The following is a 19,541-nucleotide window of genomic DNA, read 5'->3' on the forward strand; positions in this document are numbered from 1 at the left end:
TTACTCAACATGGACATCCAGTGGCATATCACAGTGAAACACTTTCAGACACAGTCCGGAAGTACCCCACTTATGATAAAGAGATGTATTCCATTGTACAGGCCTGCCGACAATGGAAGCATTACATTTTGGGGAAGGAAACGGTCATCCACACAGACCACCGACCCCTGCAGTTCATACAGACCCAAGGGAAATTGCAGAATGATCGCCATCAGAAGTGGTCTACATACCTACAACAGTTTCACTTGAATATCAAGTATAAGAAGGGCAGCACCAATAATGTTGCAGATTGCCTCAGTCGACCACCGATCATGGCGTTAACCACCGTGCTCAACTCTTGTGGGCACGAGACTTCTGATTGGCCACTTCTCTACAAAAGCGACCCAGAATTCGGCCACACATACCAGACACTCTTGGAGGGTCGGCATGTTCCAGATTTTCACCTCCAGGATGCCCTGTTATGCCACCTGGGTCACCTTTGTGTTCCTTCAAGCGAGCGTGCCAAGATGATTTGGGAAGCACACTACAGTCGGGCTGCGGGGCATTTCGGGGTCGAGAAAACAGTGGCAGTACTGCAAAATTATTTCTATTGGCCGAATCTTCGACAGGATGTTGGGAAGTACATCAGATCATGTACTGCCTGTGCCATTGCCAAACCGACCATTAAGAAGCACGGCCTCTATACCCCGTTGCCTACCCCTAGTCGACCTTGGGAATCCATCTCCATGGATTACATGTCAGGCCTTCCTTCCACTAAGCGTGGAAATGACTGTGTTTTTGTGGTCGTCGACAGGTTCTTGAAGATGGCCATTATGGCGGCCTGCAAGAAGAATATCACAGCAGAAGCCACTGCTAAACTCTTCTTTGAACGAGTGTGGGTGCACTTTGGGATCCCACAGTCTATCATCTCAGATCGGGACAGTCGGTTTCTCAGCACATTTTGGTCCAGTCTCTGGTCAATGCTGGACACCAAACTCACGAAGTCCACAGCCTTCCATCCTCAAACTGATGGCCAGACAGAGGTTGTCAATAGGATGATTGTGCACATTCTGCGCATGTATAACTCAAAGCATCCACGCACATGGGACGAGAGCCTCCCCTATGTTCAGCACAGCTACAACCGAGCTCTTCACAGCTCCACTGGCCATAGCCCTTTTCAGGTGGGTTTGGGATTCCAGCCACTATGTCCCATTGATGTGGCCATGCCACTTGCAACTACTCACATAAATTCAGCTCATGTCCAGTCCGAAACAGATAAGGCCACCAGCTTCATTGAGCGCATCCAACATATTCGCCAGCAGGTCCATGACATTCTGGAGAAATCAAATGCCAAATACAAGTAGCGACATGATCAACATCGGGTGCCACACAAGTTTCAGGTGGGCGACAAAGTCTGGTTGCATTTGCAAAAGGAACGCCTTACTGGAGCCTATCGGAAACTGAGACCACTCTGATATGGTCCTTACACCATTACTAAGGCTATGGGAGACAATGCATTTGAGCTCAGCATTCCCCCATTCGTTGGCCTGCACCCAGTGTTCAATGTGGACCGCCTTCGGCCATACTTTCCACCATTGCTAGACACATCCGACATTGCAGAACAGCTCACACCCACAGAATTAAATCCAGATTGCATGGAACAAGCTGCAACTGATCGGATCATGGACACACAGATCAAAAACACTCGCCAACAGAATATCCAACTATATCGAGTTTTCAAAGCAGGCCAACTCCTTCAGCAGGGCAAGTGGCTCACCAGGGAACAAGTTCAGCAAAAGTTTCCTCATCTCATGGAGGAACTCAACGCAATGGGGACCATTGCTTCCTAAGGGGGGAGGAATGATCCAGGGGGATATTGGTGGCCACCTGCCAAGTCCACCTGGACCCCCACCATTGTTTCTTTCAGCATTTTCAGTTTCCTTAATTGTAGCACAACTTACTATTTTTAGCAGTTTTTCGAGTCCTGAACTTCTGGAGCCGTTTTGAGGCCCTAAACGACGTTTTTTGGGAAACCTGGGGGCAACATGGGTCCATGGACGACCATGTTGCCCTTCCCAAAGTGGTAGTGCTCGGATAGATCTTTCTAACGAGCTATTGTACGCGTCAAACGGAGATCGTATGCCAAAGTTACGACCCCGGGAAGTTGATGTACCAATTTACCCAAACGGAGCCCACAGTTTGGCGTTTCATCTCCTAGGGTTAGGTTTTGGAATGTTAAGGGTTTTCCATTGTTTCTCAACAATAAATAGGCCTTCGAGCCTCATTGTAACACAGTTCAGAGGCATGTAGCCACCACATCTCTTCTCAGAGATAAGCTACCATCGCCCTAGCTGGTTTATTTCCATTTCTGGTTGTAAGCATATTTCAGTATTTTCCATTAATGAAATGAAGTATTATTTTCGCTGCATCTTTGTGTATATGGTTATCTCTGTAATTTGTTGCGTTCCTGTTTAAATCCGGATCAGCACTGTCCACTAGGGGATCAGTAGGGTCACCAAGCAGGTTAGTGAGATTACTTGAACCAGAATCCGACACCAGAAATCTTCCAACCCTAGCCAGTGTCGAATCCACATTTTCCAACCAAAAACGTAAATTCCTGAGCATATGTTTAATGTCCTCAAAAGGAGAATACATTATAATTTTCAACCTGTTTATCCTTGAAAAATAATCTTAACAAAGTATCCATTTGCTAGTGAAGAGCCAAAGAATTCAAGAAATGAAGCCAACACTTCTTGAATCTACTAGGGTTAGGTACCTTGGGCATATCTTCATCAACCAAATCCAAATCCAAATGATACGGATGATCACGAGACTCCTTGGATTCCAAGAGGGGGATTTCCATCCTCACCTCTAATGGAACTACATCGAAAAAAGTTCCAACAGAGTCATAAGTGAAGGGATGCATACGTTTATACCCAACATAACCAAACCCTCCCCTTCTACTCATCATTCTCTGCCAAGGAGGCATGAGCACATTAACCAAAGAGCAAGCTGGAGAACCACGAAAAGACCCTCTACTAGAGAAATAAGTTGATGGACTGAGCAACAAACCTTGTAACCCAGACTGAAATATTAATAGGTCATCACCTACTAGCCACCCCACAAGATTAGACTCCAACAAATTGTCAAATTCCCCACAACACGAAGGCATAACACAATAGTACTCTGAAAGTCTAACCATGCCGAAAAGCTCACATATGCAAAGAACAAGTTCATAATCAATACCCAAACCAAAAATAAGGAGGAATTTGAAACATAAAACTCCACAATACTAACAATACGAAAACAAGCAACACCAAAAAATCTCCCCACTCCACAGAGTGTCAAATAACCTTAACAAAGTGCCAATCCCACCAAGTGAACTAACAATGAGCCAAACCACCTTAATCAACAAAATTCTAAGCCACCCTAATAGTTCCCACAAAACACGAGCTACCATGAATACAACTGAGATGCAGGAGTAAAAAGAATTACCTCCAAACTCACAAGCAAAGTCATATACAAGCCTCGAAGGACCACCCCATATTCTGGAAACACCCATCGACACCCAACACTTTGTCTGAACTCCAATCGACTCACAAACCCAGACTCAACATCCACAGAGCGAGAAATCAAGCACAATGACCATAGAAGAAACCAAAAGGAGGAAGAGGATACTTCCTCTCCAATCTCACACTTGACGTACTGCAACCACCCACGACCATTAACAAGCATTAGATTAAAGAGACTGGGACAAGGTTGCGGGGGAGCACCCCTCCCCTCGAATCCACTCCTGAAGCGCGCTCTCGAAGGAGTGATCCTGGGAGTGCGCTCCCTAATTTTTTTTTTGCACCCTAGCTTTTTTCACAATTTTTTTTTGCAAACATGTTCCAAACACAATTTTTTTTCAAAGAAACAAGAAGTTTTGAGTGTGGTAGCCTAATGATCAAGCCTATGGCCCTAGTATTGATATGTGGTTCATGGTAATGTTAAATTCTTAAAGTAAAAATGACATTCTCCTTTATCTTTCATTTTCATCTTTTTAAATTTTTAACATTACCATGAAATGACTCGGGATGTTTGAGAGTGGTTTCGACCTCATTGGATTTCATATGGATAAAATAGAATTTTAGATCTCACTCAAAACCCAACATACTTATCAATTTTTTAGAATTGGGAGGATTGCAATGTTTCCATTGGAATTTGTCATGCACCGGGGTATGGAACTCGTATTTAATAAATCCTTCTATGTACGTTGATGTTAGTGACATTGGTTGTTGAACTCCTCTATGATGACCCTACTAAAAATGTACCTATCACTCAAACACAACCTTGACTTGATATGCTATGTTTTTTCTATCTTACGTCAATGCTTAGAGGGTGATATTAATGACAGATCCCAAGATAGGCAATGATTTTGATGATATGTAGGTATTTGTTGTAGTATGATTTTTTTGGATGCTAGAGGTCATCTAGAGCCTATTTTTTGATGTATTTTCGATTCAAATATGGATTGCATTTGATGCTATTTTGGTTATTTGCACCCTTATATGTTATATAAATCAAAACTTGTAACTTGTGGACTATGGTTGATGAAGATTGTAATTACTAGATGATTGATGTTTTATAGTTTAATCCATATTTTTATGCTATAACTAATTCATCATTCTATATACTTTTGTCAACATATATGCATCAAAATATATAAAAATACATATTATATAAACTTCGCTCCCAACCCGAAAACTTTTGAAAATGTCACTCCTTGCTACTGAACAACCTACCTTAGACGGGCAGCGTGTGTGCCTAGGGCCTTCAGCGGGCAATCGCCACAGCTCCTCATATGAAGACACCTAGTATCCATTCTCCACAGTTTCAAATGAAACCTCTCTCCCCGCGTAACCAACCCCATCGGGAATGATGGATTCCTTCTAATTAACAACAAACTTATTTACATGGTTGAGATAATCTTTGACATTAATTAAGTGTCAATTTCAAGCAGACTTGAGAATTGAGTTGATCTTTGAGACGAGGGAGAGAGAATAAAAGGAAAAATGGCCCTCTTGAGTAAATTGTGGTGCATATCATGGTGATTGTATCCTTGGAGATAATAAGGTGGTAAAAATATTAATAAAGAGACCCGGGAGAAAGTTTATAAGCATGCATAGAACCAAATATCCAAGGATTCATGCACATTAGTATAGGATGAGGGCGAGGAAAGGCGTTTTGAAAGAGTCTTTCCATGTCAGAGGCAACAATTTTAGGAGTCTTCTGGGGAGGTTTAACTGGCCACCTAACATACAAATGCAGATAATATTGGGTTTGATCATCACATTCCCTGGTGAGTGAATAGGTATGCATCCAGGCCAATAATTTACATTTTTTTTCTTCTTCTGATTGTTTTTAACTAGAAGAGAAGATATATAAATTCCTTTTCCTTAATCAACGCACTTTCTAAATAATAAAAAGGAAAAAAGGAAAAGGAGACTAATTATACACAGATTGTTTTTTAAATTGGAAACTTGGTTAGATCTGGAAAAGTGAATATGACGAAATCAAAACACATTTCTTTTATTACAGTATCAAGCAAACATACATATCAGATTTCAATACATGACAAACTGCTCACCATTGTCAAAAGAGTCTGTAGAAACTGAACAACCATCATCTTCGTGCTCCTATTACATTTGATAGACTTCTACAGTTATATCTTCGTGCTCCTATTACATTTGATAGACTTCTACAGTTATAAAGGGTACAACTTAAGATGGTAACTTTACATCTTATGAAGATACTGTAAAAGGTTGAACAGAAGGGTGGGTAGGCTTAATATGAGCAGTCGCTGATGAAAATAAATTCTCAGATCCATGGCTACGATTTTGCTATAAATGCATAGCTTGAATCAAAGTAGCTCAGCATCAATCTATCCTCCCTGAGACCACTGAATTTGTATTTCAGTTGGAACAAAGGGATTCTGCATGGTCTAGAGCACAAAAAGCACATACTTGAAATGACATTAATTGAATAATTATTAGTTAAAAGATTGCCAAGACTTAGCACAAAGGATAATTTCAGTGACGATTGGACACTGGCACGATGTTTTATATTAAAAGAAATTGTTTGTTCATTAACCTCACACAGTTTACTCTGAAGACTAGAAATTTCACCATCCAGTTCAAGTTTACTTGTAATTGAACATCCCTAGCTGAGAATTGTCATGCTCTTATGACTGCCAAAGAAGCCCGTCTGATAACATTTCTTTGTGACGTTCCCATATGTTTGACAGATCATTTAAACTCAATCAGGATCATCTATCAATAAACTGTACATGGTTTGTAATTCTCACACCTTTGATCATCTTACCAATACACTACATATTTTGTATTTCCAAACACCATTGAATTCTTGGAATGAGCCCTGCCAAGAATATCATCTTTAGAGTTATATCACAATGGCAATGTTTAAGACATTGTTTAAGCACAGCAATCATTCTTTCAGTATAGATTTCAATAGCTTCGTCTTCACTCGATTATATGTGTAAATTGAATGACAAAGGTGTTTCATAATGATAAGGTTGAAACATTTTGGACAGTGAGTTGCAAACTCTCGACGTTCTCAAAAAACATTTTGCAGATGGATTAAACCTATTCAAGAAGATGCCAAACTGAAGTCAAACAGCAAGTTGAGTAGTGGCCCAAACATAAAATCAGAGACATGGATTAACATCAATATGCCCATTTTCTAGTTCCTCCATACATATATTGCTTATATGCCATATAAAAGTTGACAGGCAAATCAGGATAATAGTTTTCTAATTAACAACAATTAATTTTTTCCTACCATTTGGCAGTGAACTACACTGCTTAAAAAATTTATTGCATAACTCAGGAGAAAACACCAAGTTTTATTACAAACAGAATGACAAATTTCATAAAGGTAAGATGCTACCCTGTTCAAGTACCTTAACACAATGGACTGAACCCTAATCACTCCACCCTTTTCTTTTTTCCCTGAAAAAATTCGTAATTTCTATTCAAAGATAGAACCAAAATTACATTCTTCATGTGTTGAACCATTGTTGCCATTATAAATCAGGCATTCAGTTTCAAAATCAGAAACTTTGTTTACCTTTTCAGCAACAAAAACACTTGAGTAAATCATAACTGTGTCTAAAAGGATCAGCTTAACTTCTACAGAGTCGTGAATATTACAGATTTAGATGGAAACACAAAGCTTGCTAGCATCTTCATTTAATTCGCTGTAAATATGAGTGTGTGAAAGAAATTCAAAAGAAGAGACAACACTATCAGTTGATCCCCCTAAGGGATTATAGTATAATCCTAAAGTTGGCATCTCCCATTCATGGAATTTATCACCAAAGATGAGTCTCCAATACAATGGAGGATAGTACATTACTTTTCACTAACAAGAGAAAACAACAGCTTTAATTCCATTAATTCAGCTATATTTTTTGTCCCTGAACCCACAGCCCAGCTTTGTACCTGTAGAAATGAGCACCAGAAAAATAAAGTAACCTCCAGCTCAATACGCTAAAGTCTAGAAGCAAATTTTGTGTCTCAAAAATACAATTTAGAAGCTAAGATCTGGCAATGGCTGCACTAGCTTCATTATCCATTTGCCCAGATATGATTTTGTGCTGATCTTCCAGCCAAAATACTGGCCCGTTTGTTGTCTACAAGACCATGAACAGAGATGTATCATTCATCTCAAGAGACACCAAAAATTACTATCTTGCCATTAAACAGATTGGGGTCAGAGAGTACGAACGCAAGTAGTAGTAGACCATGAGCTTGTTTCTATTTTTTTGCAATAATTATACGCAATTTTCTCACCTTAGGTATGGGAACTTTTGTCAATTGCTACATTTTACCGATTTCATCATTCCCACTTCTTCATCAATTTCCTTTTCTTGCTTTTCATCTTGGCTAAGTATCTCTGCACGAAGAAGCTCCTTGAGTTTTGGGTCGCCCTGTTTCAGATACCTATAACTGAATAACTTTTCCTTGAAGACCAAGAGAGGGTCTTTCTCAATTAATTACTCCCCTCTATATGCATCTTTCAAAAATATTGTCCAATTCATCTCGGTGCCTTCCAAATAAAAGGTACGAGACTGCTCCTTAAGTGTATGGTAGGTGTCTTTTCCCAGCTTGAAGTCATCCTTGAACTCCACCAGATGATGTATGGAGGCCTTCTTCTCTAGGGTCAAGCTAAGAAACTCATGAATCAAGCCCACTCTATACTTCTTCCCCTCCAGAGACTGCAAGTTCAAATTGGAGTTGTTAGAATATCGTGAAACCAGAGGAAGTGTATTGCAAGCATTCAATATCTACACGTCATCCTTGCTAGTAGGGAGACGCTTAGCATACTTTACAGGAAACACAAATGCCTTTTTAACTTTCTCCTCATTACCAATATAACTAGCCTCCAAGGCTGTAACTGCCAATGAAGGATCCATCTCCCACTATGAAAGTTCTAAAATTCGACGACCATGTTCTTCAACAATTCGGAAAAACTGTGGGTATTCTTTAACTCTGTCTCTGAAATCATCTGGAAGACCAAAGATGTGCCTACAGTGGTGGAATTTGGACATTGCGATGCGTTTGTCTGCAGACATCGTGATTAGTTTTCTCACTGTATCCATCTGGGCTTTCTCTCTCTTCCATGATAGTTTTATCTTCTTCCAAAAGCTTCTCCATTAGGCTAGTGAACCCAATCCACATTTTATTGTCAATGTGTCTGTAAAGCTCAAGTAGGGCTGGATGTCTCTCAACGTACCTTGTGACCTTTCTTCCTCTTGCAAAAACCAATTCCCTGTACATTTTCCCAGCCTCATCTAGATGGAGTACCTGTTCTGGTTCCTTTGCTAGCCACTCTTTTTATTTTGTCAGAAACCTAAAATAATTGCCTCTCTCCACTATGTTTTTAAAGGCTATAATTCTATGTGTCTCTGCCTACACCTTCTTTCTCATTGGTCCCTCTTTTTTCTTCTTAGGTCTCTTAATGTGCGAAGCATATGTCAACATAAAGACATGTTGCGAGGCTTTGTTTTCAAATGGGTTTTCTAGGGCTAAACTCCAGTTTGATCTGTGAACAAAACCCATTGGCTTCCAGGCACAAAGCAATAATTTTTTGCAGGAAAGCCCAGACCCATGTTGAGAGCCCACATATTTTCTGTAACTTAACAGAATCTATGGTCCATCAAACAGATTGCTACTGACGAATCGCTTAAACCCATTTCACCTCTGCTGAAAAAAGATTGATACAGTCCTCATCTTCTCCCGTCCTGAACAGATTATTTGATCTAGGCTTCCGCCTCATGAAGCATAAATGCTCTTAGGTTATATTCCATAATTTGGCTTGAAAATCTTGTCCATCCTTTCAAACAAAAAAATTTACATTGCGACCTACCAAGTTTTCTAGGGTTTTGGGAATCGCATTGCATGCCATGTTGCGAGAAATAATGTTACAGAACTTACCTGAAGCTTTTAGTCTCGCGCACTTAAACGATCAAATAATTGCGGCACTTCGGAATAAAAAAAAATGGATAATTCATATCCATTTTTAACATCTTTATGCAGCATAAGTAAGTAATTTGGCACTGCGAGATTATTTGATTTGTGGCTTAATTTTTGTTAAGTTATTAGATATATTGGATTTGTGGCTAAATTTTTGTTAGGTTACTAGATAAAATTTTATGGGGAGGGGTTGAGTGTGGGATTTATTTGTTAGTTGGCTGGTTTTTACATGTGTTTTAGGCTCAATTGAGTGTCCCAAAATTTTAGTGATAGTATTTTGCATATCATTCTTTCATTCAATACTGACATGTGTTCAACCTAGTTCAAAAGAAAGAAAGAAAAAAAATACACATCCATAGAATTTTAAAATGTTGTAGTTAAGTCAAACATGTTTGAAAGGTTGCATATCATTCTTTCATTCAATACTGACATGTGTTCAACCTAGTTCAAAAGAAAGAAAGAAAAAAAATACACATCCATAGAATTTTAAAATGTTGTAGTTAAGTCAAACATGTTTGAAAGGTTTACACATTAAGATGTTCATAATAAGCAATCTATAGTCTCTCTACTTACCTTCTACAAGGAGTTTTATAGTAATGGATCTATTTACCATCAAAAGAATGGAAGAGACTTTACAATAGCATATTTATTTACCATCACAAAGGAAAAAAATAATAAGCAACGTGGTTGTAAGATAAGTGAGAAGATGAGTATCTATATGCATTCAGTACTAATTAAGTTATATGCACTCAATATTAATTATGTTAAATTAGAATATTGAGAATCTTTTAAATTTTATTTTTTTGAAATGTTGGAATAATTAATTGTAATAGGAATTATAGGTTATATAAAGAGATTTCAATATTATGTTTAAAAGGGATGAATTAAAAGTGGAAGAAAGATGTCAATTTAATTAGGTGTAATTTAAATGGATGTGAGGAAACCTCTTGTTAAGTTCTAGAATTGGGCATGCCTTTAACCGAGGTGCATGTCATGGGAAACATCTCTATCACATGATTTGTGACGAAGATATTGCAGGGAATGTGACGAAAGTGGACATGAGGTGTCGAAAAATCGAAACTTGGGGTTTCCATTAGGCACATATGGATAACTTGGTGGCATAGGAGATGTTGCATGACTAATGACCCAAATTGCTTAAACGATGGGTGAAAGTCAAGATGAGAATCATGTAGTTGATGGCATAGGCACCCTAATGTGTGGCACATCATGCCCTTGAGATGAGTTAGTTGACTGGTGTTTAACCAAACGCTTATGTTAGCCTTGGGCACTATGGGGTTGAGCAGTGGGAAATTTTCCGATTTGATGGACCATACCAATTGTAGGGTGAATTTAGTCAAATAGTGTGTTAGCTCGAGACGAGGAGGGACCAACTAGTGGTGGGACTAATTAATGGGTGGAATGGTTGAGCGAGTGGAATGAGTGGTTGCATGTGAGTGAGGGTCCAATGACGAGGTTCGACTCGACTCGAGGTGTGTGACACATAAGATGAGTTGACCCAACGATGAAGCAAAGGGACACGACTAAGGAGTCAACTTCATGCCATATATATAACTGCATGAAGGAGTGGAGTAAGGCAACCAAAAAGTTGACGAATCATGGAACTCATAATCGATTGACAATGAGTCACAAGATGAGAGAGGAAGTGTGAAGTGTTGGCATTATGGCACAGGTTTGGCGCTATGGCATAGGTGTTGTCCTTGATGGCAACTCACTCTGGTGACAGATCACAGTTCAGGCACTCAGAAAGAAGAAAAAGATATATACGTAGGTTCACCGTGATGAATCCGCGTATACACGCAGGTTAGACGTTCCGAAGTCGCGTATGCATATACACGCACTTTCACGCAAGGAAGATCGCGTACATGTGGGGGAACTTACTTTTGGTCCATGGTATTTAGTCCTTGGTATTTGAACCTATGGTTTTGGGCCATGGTATCTCGTCAGAAGTGTTGATCCTAAGTATTGGGTCCATGGTATTGTCTTGATATGGTTTTGGACCGTGGTATTGTGAAAGGCCTAAGACTATAAAAGAAGAAGGAGATCATTTGGCAAATGATGATCTGAATTATTGAATATCTGATAAAGGGCTAAATCTGGAATATTGGTGATTGGGTTATGGTGTAGCTCTGGATCTGAATGAAGGAGGAACCTGAGCACAAAGAGAAGGATAAGTTCTATTGATGGGTCATAATCTTAAGGCTTGAATAATAGTATCTTTGTATGATTTTGATCCATTATATGTGGTGCATGCTTGATCTATAAATCTGGTAATCTGGGTTGATTAATGTCTGAATATTTGAAAGAGTGAATTATCTTTTATAGATCTGTACGCGGGTTTAGTGAAGCAAAGGCGCGTATACATGCTGGTTCTGTGAGTAAAAATAGCGTATACGCAGGTTGGTCCAAACACAGAAGCGTATGCACGCAGGTTTCTGGTTATTGAAGTAGCGTACATCTCTTGAGTTGTGTTCTAGTTGCTTCTGTCTATTGCTGCAGTGTTCTGGGTTCAGAATTTGGTGTGTGGTTACTGTTACTGTGTTCTGGGTACAACTGTCAGAGAAGTGTCTACTTGATTCAGTTCTAATTGGTGAAAAGAAGATTGTTTGATGCAGAAATTCTTGATGATTGATTGATGTTCATGGATCCAGTCTGAAAATTTATGAAACGTGGTCCCTGGAAGTAAAGAGAAGGTTGTAGCCTTCTGCAGGTAGTAGCCTGCGTACTAGTATCCCAGCTAGTACAAGAGCTAAGGGGGTTGTAGCTCCCTTCCAGGAGAAGCTGGAGAACGAGAGAGGGTTGTAGCTCTCTGCAGGTAGCAGCCTGCATACTGGTAAAAGACTGCACCAGTACAGAAACATTGTAAAAAGAAGTTTCTAATTAAAAGAAGATAGAGACGAATTGCAGCAGGTGGTTTTCACCCACATTGGGTTTCCACCTTATATCTTGTGTTCTTGTGTGTGATTGTCTTCTGCTCTGTTTCATTGTTTCTGGTTACTGTTTATTTGATTCTGATACACAGATTAATGATCAACATCTGTAAGATAAATTAAATTATAAGTTTGCATGGTATACGTGGGTCTCCTTATCTGTAGTTGCGTATATACGCATTTTTCACTAACTGAAGTAGCGTATATGATCTGGGTTTGAAAAAGAAAATAATTGACTTGGTAATACTGATTCATCCCCCCCCCTCTCAATATTATTTCCAACAATTGGTATCAGAGGAGGTCCTTCTGAAGAAGCTTCATCGCTTGAAGGAAGATCTATCATCATGAGCAACTACGAGAGAGAAGCATCGATCATGCCACCAATTTTTGATGGGACCAACTTCGTCTATTGGAAGGTAAGAGTCACAGCCTATCTTCAATCTCTTGGTACAGAAGTCTGGGATATCATAGATACAGGGTACACTTTTCCATCAGCGACTCCTACAGATCCGGCTGATAAGAAGCAATATGAAACAAATGCAAAGGCTGTCAATACTCTATTAGGATGTCTATCTCAATCAGAATTCGTCAAGGTTATGCAGTATAAATCCGCAAAAGAAATATGGGACAAGATTGTTCTGAGCTATGAAGGAGATGAACAGGTAAAACGAGCAAAACTTCAAACCCTCAGAATTCAGTATGAAAATCTCAGAATGCACAATGATGAAAGTGTGGCTAACTATTTCCTTCGTATAGATGAGATTGTTAATTGTATGAAAAAATTGGGTGAAGAAATAAAAGAGGTTGTTGTGGTTGAAAAGGTTCTAAGATCTTTATCCTCTAAATTTGAATCTAAAGTTTCTGCAATAGAAGAAAAAGAGAATCTACGGAACCTTACCATGTCACAGCTGCACGGAATTCTAACTGCTTACGAAATGAGGAAAGGAGGACCTTCAGACAGGAGAGAAGCTGCATTCAAGGCTTCAGGCAAAGGAGATTACTATGAGTCAGGACATATGTCAGAAGAAGAGGAAGAATCAAATTTTGTCAAGAACCTTCAACGGGGTGCTGGAAAATTCAGAGGTAAGTTACCCTTCAAATGCTTTGCTTGTGGAAGAGTCGGTCACTATGCTGCCAAGTGTCCTCATAAAGATAAGCTTGACAAAGGTAAGGAACCTGTTAGATGGAACAAGAAACAAAATGTAAATAAGAAAAGCTATTACCCTCATGAAGATAGTGATGGGCTTTCAAATAGTGATGAAGATGAACAAGGTTATAATTATAAACTTTTAATGGCTTTTGAAGATGATGATTTTGTGGATGCTATAGATGAAGAAGGTCTTTATGAAGATATTTCTAGACTCAAAATTTGTTTAGAAGAGAAGAATGTGATCATAGACACTCTACAATTCCAACTTGCTAAAAAGGAAAAACATCATGAAAAGTTAGAATGTGAAATTGTGGGACTTAGAAAAGAGATTGAGAAAACAAAAGCTCTTAATCTTAGATTTGTTAAAGGATCTAACACCTTAGATGAGATTATCAAAGTGCAGCGTTCTCCACTAATCAAGACAGGTCTGGGATATAATGAAGAATCATCTCAAGCGCAGAAGCCATCCACCTCCAAAAGTTATCTTGATGCAGCAAGGAGAAGTGAAAAGGTTGACAATCAATAGCAAAGGCACAATGCTGCTCACCAGGTAAATCAGGGGCAATTTACCTCAAGAATGAACAAAGACTACCAGGTAAATCAGGGGCAATCTACTTTAAGGATGAGCAGAAGCTACAACCAGCCACAGGTAAAACCTTCTCAATTTGCCTCAAGAATGGATATCAATAGAAACTACAATCATTTGGCTGGTAGATTTGATAATCACAGGAATTTCTTCAATGGCCAATGTTTCTCTTGTCATAACTTTGGACACAAAGCAGCTCAGTGTGTTGCCTACAAAACTATCATGACTAGAGAAGCTCAAAAACAGAGGAGTATGACTGGGATCATGAAAAGGACCTAAAATAACTTCTATGTTCTTGAAAATGAAATAGAATGTTCTATTTGTAACAATTTCGGTCATGAAGATTCTGAATTTAGGAGCAGGTTTCGGCAGACAACTCAGAAGGAGCAAGCCTCAAGTGCCAAAACATGGAGAATGAAAGAACCGCAACCAGAAAGATGTGGTATAGCCTTATATGCGAAAGGGTAGGAAAATCAATGGTACATCGACAACGGATGTTCAAAACATATGACTGGTGATAAAGAGAAACTTCAGTCATATTGTGCCTTAGAGAAGGAGAAGAAGGTATCATTTGGAAATGACACCCTTGCGTTCATAAAAGGTAAAGGTTCGGTTCAGTTGAAAGAAAAGGTCAAAGTTGGAAATGTTATGTATTTTGATGGCTTAAAGCATAATCTACTGAGTGTCAGTCAAATGTGCGATCAAGGAATTGAGGTAATATTTCGATCAAATGGATGTAGTGTTCGTGATCTTGATACAGGAAAAACAGTGATCAAAGGCATAAGAACTGCAAATAATTTATATATATTCAAAGAAGGACAACATCAATGCTATCTAAGCAAGAATGATGAACATTGGCTATGGCACAGAAGATTGGGGCATCTTAGCTTCTCACAGATAAGGAAAGCATGCAAATACCAGGCAGTTCATGGTCTTCTAGACATCAGAATTCTAGACAACACAATATGCAAATCATGTCAATTTGGTAAGCAAACCAAAACTAACTTCCCTGAGAAGGAAGGATCAGCCAGCAGGCCGCTTGAACTTGTCCATACTGATGTATGTGGTCCATCTAGGAAAAGGTCACCTCGAGGAGAAGAATACTTTATATTATTCATTGATGACTTTTCCAGGATGTGTTGGATAGGACTTATGAAGCACAAAGACGAAGCCTTTGAAAAGTTCAAATCATTCAAAGCCTTGGTGGAGAATGAATCAGATCACAGAATCAAATGCCTCAGGTTTGATTGAGGAGGAGAATTTACCTCGAATGAATTTTTCGATTTTTGTGAAGAACATGGAATAAGAAGGGAATTCTCTACAGCTAGGACTCCTCAGCAAAATGGAGTAGTAGAAAGGATGAACAGAACGGTTCAACAAATGGCTCGTGCTATGCTTGATGAGTCTGGAACTCCCGCAACCTTCTGGGGTGAAGCCGCATTTGCTGCAGTTGTTATTCTCAACAAGACAAATATCCAGGTGAACAACACTCAAACTCCTCATGAGCTCTGGTATGGTGAGACTCCTTCGGTAAAATATTTCAAAATTTTTGGAAGCAAATGCTATATCAAAAATACTGATGAAAATCTTGGCAAGTTTGAACCTAGAGCAGATGAAGGCATTCTCCTTGGTTACTCTCCCCACAATAAAGCTTACAAGTGTTACAATAAAAGGCTTGGAAAAATTGTTGAAAGTATTGATGTAGTGGTTGATGAAGAAGAAAACACTCCTAGGCAGGTAAGATCTGAAGATTTCGAAGATGATGAGGACTATCCTTCAACATCAAATCAGACTTATGATGAAGAAGAAGCTCAAGAGGCACCAAAGGAACAGATAAGGATAGAAGAGAAGACTCCATCCAGATACGTTCAAAAGAATCATCCAGAAACTCAAATTCTGGGGCAGAAAGAGGCAGGTATACAAACAAGAAGAACAATTGCAGAAGCCTCAAGCTATTTGGCATTGCTCTCCTCCACTGAACCAAAAAATGTAAAAGAGGCATGCAAAGATGAATGCTGGGTCAAGGCAATGGATGAAGAACTTGAGCAGATTGAAAAGAATAACACTTGGGAGTTGGTTCCTAGGCCAAAAGATAAGAATGTCATAGGGACAAAATGGATATTCAAAAACAAGTTGAATGAAAATGGGGAAGTTATTAGAAACAAGGCCAGACTTGTTTGTAAAGGGTATGGTCAACAAGAAGGAATAGACTTTGAAGAAACTTTTGCTCCTGTTGCTAGACTTGAGGCCATCCGAATGTTCCTTGCTCTCTCAAGCTTTCAGAAGTTCAAAGTATTTCAAATGGATGTGAAATCAACTTTTCTGAATGGAGACTTAGAAGAAGAAGTGTATATTGAACAACCAGATGGATTCATCCTTAGAAATGATCCAAAACTTGTATGCAGACTTAAGAAGGCTCTCTATGGTCTTAAACAAGCTCCAAGGGCTTGGTATTATCGTCTGGAAAAATATCTTCATCAACAAGGTTTCTCAAAAGGATCAGCAAATAGCAATCTTTATATAAAAATTGAAAATAACAAATTGCTAATACTTGTTGTGTATGTTGATGATATCATCTTTGGCAGCAATGAAGAAGCTATGAGTCAAAACTTTGCCTTGGTGATGCAGAAAGAATTCGAAATGTCCTTGCTTGGAGAACTAACATATTTTCTTGGATTACAAATCCAACAAAATGAAGGCGGTATCTTTTTATCTCAAACCAAGTACCTCAAGCAGATTTTGAAGAAGTATGGCATGGAAGATTCGAAACCAGTATGTACCCCTATGGTTACAGGATGCAGCCTCAGTGCAAATGATGAATCAGCAGTAGTGCATCAACCAACTTATAAATCCATGATTGGAAGTCTGCTCTATTTAATAGGTACCCGACCAGACATCATGCATGCAGTGGGAATGGTTGGAAGATTTCAGGCAAATCCTAAGGAAACTCATCTTCAGGCAGTAAAGAGAATTTTCAAGTATCTTCAAGGAACTCAAAACTATGGCCTATGGTATCCTAGAGATACAAATCTCACTCTTCATGCTTATACAGATGCAGATTGGGCTGGGAGCGTGGATGACAGGAAAAGCACTTGTGGTGGTGCATTCTTTATGGGTTCCAGATTAGTATCTTGGTTCAGCAAGAAACAGAGTTCGATTACTTTATCTACAGCCGAAGCAGAATATGTGGCCGCCGCATCTTGTTGCACACAACTTCTTTGGATGATGCAAACTTTGCAGGATTTTCAAATCACTTGTACTCCACCTATCTCCATCTTCTGTGATAATACAAGTGCTATCAGCATCTCAAAGAACTTGTCATGCACTCAAAGACTAAACACATACCGATCAAGTATCACTTTCTCCAGGAACAAGTGTTCGAACAAAAGGTCAAGTTGGAGTATGTTCCCTCTAAGGAACAAGTTGTTGATATTCTCACCAAACCACTGCCCAAAGAAACTTTTGAATACCTCAGACAGAAGCTAGGAGTAGTTGATGCATCATCTTGCTGTTGAAACTTGTTTGTTTCAGAGAAAAGTGGGTCTACGCGAGTTGCCTGAGGAGGATCCGCATACATACGCCGGTTTATGCAGAGACAGTCACGTATATGGTAGTTTGAAAGAAATCAGTGGGGACAAACTCTAGTTGAAAAGAGTCTGATATGGATCTGTCAGAGACCATCTGGAACAGCTTCAGGGGGAGCATATAATCTTCTAATAATGCATTGTTGGCATTATCTTAGAAGCTTTTGGTTCTAGTACACAACTGTTGTTGGTTTCAGGTGGAACAAATGCAGAGGGAGAACAAAAGGAGAACATGGTTGCTGATCTGAATAGTGATTGACAGATGCTGCTGATATCAATTATTGGTGACTTCCATAAGTCTTGCTCTAGATATTCATCTCTATGTCATGTATATCTTCTATTATTATCAAGGTCATGTAACGACCTATTTTGGTTTCCCCACTATGCTGGGATGATTGATGTAATGTACTTGGTGGTCATATGTAAATTTCTGATATATCCCCACTTTGTTGGGTGATGGATGTATGTATAGAGTCTTTTGGTGATAGGAAGGTTATTTATGATGTATAAGTCATGGTTCTTCTTGAAGAACATCTTTTTGCAGATCTCGCCTACAGTCAGGGGGAGCATGTTCAGCACAGCAGAGCAGAGATTTCAGCATATACTCAGGGGGAGCACAACCCTTTTCCCTTGATGACAAAGGGGGATAATGACTTTGAGGATCTTGGGGTTGCCATCAAGTCCAAAGGGGGAGATTGTTGGCATTATGGCACAGGTTTGGTGCTATGGCACAGGTGTTGTCCTTGATGGCAACTCACTCTGGTGACAGATCACAGTTCAGGCACTCAGAAAGAAGAAAAAGATATATAAGCAGGTTCACCGTGACGAATCCGCGTATACACGCGGTTTAGACGTTCCGAAGTCGCATATGCATATACACGCACTCTCACGCAAGGAAAAGCGCGTACATGTGGGGGAACTTACTTTTGGTCTGTGGTATTTAGTCCTTGGTATTTCAACCTATGGTTTTGGGCCATGGTATCTCGTCAGAAGTGTTGATCCCAAGTATTGGGTCCATGGTATTGTCTTGATATGGTTTTGGACCGTGGTATTGTGAAAGGCCTAAGACTATAAAAGAGGAAGGAGATCATTTGGCAAATGATGATCTGAATTATTGAATATCTGATAAAGGGCTAGATCTGGAATATTGGTGATTGGGTTATGGTGCAGATCTGGATCTGAATGAAGGAGGAACCTGAGCGCAAAGAGAAGGATAAGTTCTATTGATGGGTCATAATCTTAAGGCTTAATAATAGTATCTTTGTATGATTTTGATCCGTTATATGTGGCGCATGCTTGATCTATAAATCTGGTAATCTGGGTTGATTAATGTCTAAATATTTGAAAGAGCGAATTATCTTTTATAGATTTGTATGCAGGTTCAGTGAAGCAAAGGCGCGTATACATGCTGGTTTTGTGAGTAAAAATAGCGTATACGCAGGTTGGTCCAAACACAGAAGCGTATGCACACAGGTTTTTGGTTATTGAAGTAGCGTACATCTCTTGAGTTGTGTTCTAGCTGCTTCTGTCTATTGCTGCAGTGTTCTGGGTTCAGAATTTGGTGTGTGGTTATTGTTACTGTGTTCTGGGTACAGCTGTCAGAGAAGTGTCTACTTGATTCAGTTCTAATTGGTGCAAATAAGATTGTTTAATGCAGAAATTCTTGATGATTGATTGATGTTCATGGATCCAGTCTGAAAATTTATGAAACTTGGTCCCTGGAAGTAAAGAGAAGGTTGTAGCCTTCTGCAGGTAGTA

The 19,541-nt window shown here is 39.4% G+C and overlaps 1 pseudogene; it reads right to left on the minus strand.

Annotated features, from left to right (window-relative positions):
• Positions 1-7,474: 7,474 nt before the first annotated feature.
• Positions 7,475-19,541, minus strand: part of LOC149140867 (uncharacterized) — a 69,753-nt pseudogene continuing 57,686 nt past the window's right edge.

Source organism: Pinus tabuliformis, chromosome X, assembly GCF_031772625.1.
Source record: "Pinus tabuliformis cultivar Carrire ecotype Pingquan chromosome X, CPIR1, whole genome shotgun sequence".
Lineage (NCBI taxonomy): Eukaryota > Viridiplantae > Streptophyta > Pinopsida > Pinales > Pinaceae > Pinus > Pinus tabuliformis.